The sequence below is a fragment of the Schistocerca piceifrons genome, unplaced genomic scaffold (genome assembly GCF_021461385.2).
Source record: "Schistocerca piceifrons isolate TAMUIC-IGC-003096 unplaced genomic scaffold, iqSchPice1.1 HiC_scaffold_936, whole genome shotgun sequence".
NCBI classification, from domain to species: domain Eukaryota; kingdom Metazoa; phylum Arthropoda; class Insecta; order Orthoptera; family Acrididae; genus Schistocerca; species Schistocerca piceifrons.
The window spans coordinates 4,370,300-4,375,299 of NW_025729208.1; the positions used below are offsets into that span (position 1 = coordinate 4,370,300).

A 5,000-nucleotide genomic window follows, 5' to 3' on the forward strand; every position below is an offset into this window, starting at 1 on the left:
ACATCTAAGGGCATCACAGACCTGTTATTGCTCCAATCGCGTGCGGCTAGAAGCCGCCTGTCCCTCTAAGAAGAAAAGTAATCGCTGACAGCACGAGGATGTCACGCGACTAGTTAGCCAGGCTAGAGTCTCGTTCGTTATCGGAATTAACCAGACAAATCGCTCCACCAACTAAGAACGGCCATGCACCACCACCCACCGAATCAAGAAAGAGCTATCAATCTGTCAATCCTTCCGGTGTCCGGGCCTGGTGAGGTTTCCCGTGTTGAGTCAAATTAAGCCGCAGGCTCCACTCCTGGTGGTGCCCTTCCGTCAATTCCTTTAAGTTTCAGCTTTGCAACCATACTTCCCCCGGAACCCAAAGCTTTGGTTTCCCGGAGGCTGCCCGCCGAGTCCATCGGAGGAACTGCGGCGGGATCGCTGGCTGGCATCGTTTATGGTTAGAACTAGGGCGGTATCTGATCGCCTTCGAACCTCTAACTTTCGTTCCTTGATTAATGAAAACATACTTGGCAAAAATGCTTTCGCTTCTGTTCGTCTTGCGACGATCCAAGAATTTCACCTCTAACGTCGCAATACGAATGCCCCCGCCTGTCCCTATTAATCATTACCTCGGGTTCCGAAAACCAACAAAATAGAACCGAGGACCTATTCCATTATTCCATGCACACAGTATTCAGGCGGGCTTGCCTGCTTTAAGCACTCTAATTTGTTCAAAGTAAACGTGCCGGCCCACCGAGACACTCAATAAAGAGCACCCTGGTAGGATTTCAACGGGGTTCCGCCTCGGGACGCACGAGCACGCACGGGCGGTCGCACGCCTTCGGCTCGCCCCACCGGCAGGACGTCCCACGATACATGCCAGTTAAACACCGACGGGCGGTGAACCAACAGCGTGGGACACAAATCCAACTACGAGCTTTTTAACCGCAACAACTTTAATATACGCTATTGGAGCTGGAATTACCGCGGCTGCTGGCACCAGACTTGCCCTCCAATAGATACTCGTTAAAGGATTTAAAGTGTACTCATTCCGATTACGGGGCCTCGGATGAGTCCCGTATCGTTATTTTTCGTCACTACCTCCCCGTGCCGGGAGTGGGTAATTTGCGCGCCTGCTGCCTTCCTTGGATGTGGTAGCCGTTTCTCAGGCTCCCTCTCCGGAATCGAACCCTGATTCCCCGTTACCCGTTACAACCATGGTAGGCGCAGAACCTACATCGACAGTTGATAAGGCCCAGACATTTGACAGATGCGTCGCCGGTACGAGGACCGTGCGATCAGCCCAAAGTTATTCAGAGTCACCAAGGCAAACGGACCGGACGAGCCGACCGATTGGTTTTGATCTAATAAAAGCGTCCCTTCCATCTCTGGTCGGGACTCTGTTTGCATGTATTAGCTCTAGAATTACACAGTTATCCAAGTAACGTGGGTACGATCTAAGGAACCATAACTGATTTAATGAGCCATTCGCGTTTCACCTTAATGCGGCTTGTACTGAGACATGCATGGCTTAATCTTTGTGACAAGCATATGACTACTGGCAGGATCAACCAGGGAGCTGCGTCAACTAGAGCTGAGCAGCCGGCCGCCCGGGAGGTGTGTCCCGGGGGCCCGCGCGAACACGCAAGCGTCCTCCGCTCAATCATTCTGCAAACAGGAGGAGGCTGAGCTCCCCTGCACAATACACCTCGAAACCCTCTCAGGTCCCGGCGGCGCGCAGCGCCGTCCCAAGTACTTGGTCGGGTTCGAGAGAGGCGCAATCGCCCCGGAGTTAGGCGAGTAGACGCTTTCGGTGCGACCACCCGTGCTCCCAACTGAGCTTGCCGCTGCCGACAGAGGCCCGGGAGCGTGCTGTCGTGGCATTTGCCGGCGGGAGACAACACGCGCCACCTACGGTGACCGGCAGCTCCAACGCCAGCGCCACAGAAGGACAAAAGCCCCACTTGGGTGCCGAAGCGAACTCTCCCAGCACAGCGCACACGCCAACACATCCGCACAGCTGCGATACAAACCACCAGCGAGAACCGCTGGGGCGACCGAGCAGCAGACGGCGTCCGCGGCGCCGAGCGCCGGGCGGCGGCGCATCCTCAACGCACACAGTCCTCAATCGGACCAGCACACTGCAGATGTCCACCGCGCTTCGCACCGGGCCCGCGAGGACCTACTTTGGCCGCACGGCGCCGCGCGCAGGGTGCGCCGGCGCGCAGCTGCGACGCCTGCCGCGTCCGTCGGCCGGCGCGCCTGCCACTGGCCGCCCCCACCAGCCGGCTGTAGCGCGTGCGCCCACGCACCGCAGCGCCGGCCAGCACGCCGGGAGGCGCCCCCTCACCGGCCGGGGACGGTCCCACCCAGCCACCGCCGCGTATCGCTTCACACCCAAGATGCCGTCAGTTTCGTCGGCATGGTGGGTATCGCTGGAACAACCGGTTAGTACCTCAACCTATCGTCGCCATCACCGATTCACCCCTAGCGAGAACAACCGCACCACACGGGGTTACCATTTCTTCATTTGCGTAACTTCACCAGAAAACGTAGGCGTCCATCGCCATTTGCAACTCAACCATTATTGCATGCCTGTGTCAGGTGTCACGCCACACTACGTCTGCCCACATACACGCAACAAAATGTGCACGCCTAGACAATACGTGGAAGGTGGCCCCCGTACGTATGCGATGTCCATTGCTCGAACGACTGTCAACCCGGCTTCTGTAGCATGTCGCAGATATGGAACGCGCTGCACCATGCCATCACGGTGTGTGAGGAGAGACGACTAGGTCCGAATACATCAACAGACAGCTTCATGCTGATCGCCATCCACGGCGTCCGTTCCTCCCACACGTCTCCTATGGCGTACCACACTGCAATCCAGCTCTCATAGGGAGGACGACACGTAGCTGCGGTGCACAATATTTGCACTGTATGGTCCGCCGTTTTTGGGCGCAGTCGTTGTACCGGTCACACATGTGCCACGATGTATCATTCAGTACATAAGGACGAATGTGCAGTACAGATTGTGGTCACGCGTACGACCATCAGCGGGACAGTTGACACAGGCCGCACCACAACGTAGCCTGCGTCCGGGTCCGCATGCGAAGGGCATTGAACATGCAAACTTGTCACCAACCACCTTGCGAAGGCAGGGGGCAAGGTGGGGACGTGGGGAGAGGTGGGGGGGGGGGGGGCGGCATGTACGCCCTGCTGCCATCCACATTACAGTGTACAGCAGGAGCATGTGGAAAGTCAGCAAGACTTGCAAGGTGTTTAACATGAAGCGATACACAGGGGAGCCGGGGGTTGCGGGTGGGCAACACTACACTAATTGAACGAGTCGTATAACAATTACAGAGCAGGTTTAGGCGACAACGTGGGTTACGATAGGCGACAACGTGGGTTACGTTAGGGGACAACGTGGGTTACGTTAGGGGACAACGTGGGTTACGTTAGGGGACAACGTGGGTTACGTTAGGGGACAACGTGGGTTACGTTAGGGGACAACGTGGGTTACGTTAGGGGACAACGTGGGTTACGTTAGGGGACAACGTGGGTTAGGTTAAGGCACAACATGGGTTAGGTTAAGGCACAACATGGGTTAGGTTAAGGCACAACATGGGTTAGGTTAAGGCACAACATGGGTTAGGTTAAGGCACAACATGGGTTAGGTTACGGCACAACATGGGTTAGGTTAAGGCACAACATGGGTTAGGTTAAGGCACAACATGGGTTAGGTTAGGGGACAACATGGGTTAGGTTAGGGGACAACATGGGTTAGGTTAGGGGACAACATGGGTTAGGTTAAGGCACAACATGGGTTAGGTTAGGGGACAACATGGGTTAGGTTAAGGCACAACATGGGTTAGGTTAGGGGACAACATGGGTTAGGTTAGGGGACAACATGGGTTAGGTTAAGGCACAACATGGGTTAGGTTAAGGCACAACATGGGTTAGGTTAAGGCACAACATGGGTTAGGTTAGGGGACAACATGGGTTAGGTTAGGGGACAACTTGGGTTAGGTTAGGGGACAACATGGGTTAGGTTAAGGCACAACATGGGTTAGGTTAAGGCACAACATGGGTTAGGTTAGGGCACAACATGGGTTAGGTTAGGGCACAACATGGGTTAGGTTAGGGCACAACATGGGTTAGGTTAGGGGACAACATGGGTTAGGTTAGGGGACAACATGGGTTAGGTTAGGGGACAACATGGGTTAGGTTAGGGGACAACATGGGTTAGGTTAGGGGACAACATGGGTTAGGTTAGGGGACAACATGGGTTAGGTTAGGGGACAACATGGGTTAGGTTAGGGGACAACATGGGTTAGGTTAGGGGACAACATGGGTTAGGTTAGGGGACAACATGGGTTAGGTTAAGGCACAACATGGGTTAGGTTAAGGCACAACATGGGTTAGGTTAGGGGACAACATGGGTTAGGTTAGGGGACAACATGGGTTAGGTTAGGGGACAACATGGGTTAGGTTAAGGCACAACATGGGTTAGGTTAGGGGACAACATGGGTTAGGTTAAGGCACAACATGGGTTAGGTTAGGGGACAACATGGGTTAGGTTAGGGGACAACATGGGTTAGGTTAAGGCACAACATGGGTTAGGTTAAGGCACAACATGGGTTAGGTTAAGGCACAACATGGGTTAGGTTAGGGGACAACATGGGTTAGGTTAGGGGACAACTTGGGTTAGGTTAGGGGACAACATGGGTTAGGTTAAGGCACAACATGGGTTAGGTTAAGGCACAACATGGGTTAGGTTAGGGGACAACATGGGTTAGGTTAGGGGACAACATGGGTTAGGTTAAGGCACAACATGGGTTAGGTTAGGGGACAACATGGGTTAGGTTAAGGCACAACATGGGTTAGGTTAGGGGACAACATGGGTTAGGTTAGGGGACAACATGGGTTAGGTTAAGGCACAACATGGGTTAGGTTAAGGCACAACATGGGTTAGGTTAAGGGACAACATGGGTTAGGTTAGGGGACAACTTGGG

At 54.3% G+C, this 5,000-nt stretch overlaps 1 non-coding gene across 1 annotated transcript in view; it reads right to left on the bottom strand.

Moving 5' to 3' along the window:
* The window catches only part of LOC124771415, a 1,913-nt gene extending 353 nt beyond the window's left edge, over positions 1-1,560 (bottom strand). The window contains exon 1 of the ribosomal RNA XR_007013425.1: positions 1-1,560. This exon is cut by the window's left edge and continues 353 nt beyond it. This is a non-coding gene — a ribosomal RNA (small subunit ribosomal RNA).
* Positions 1,561-5,000: the final 3,440 nt, after the last annotated feature.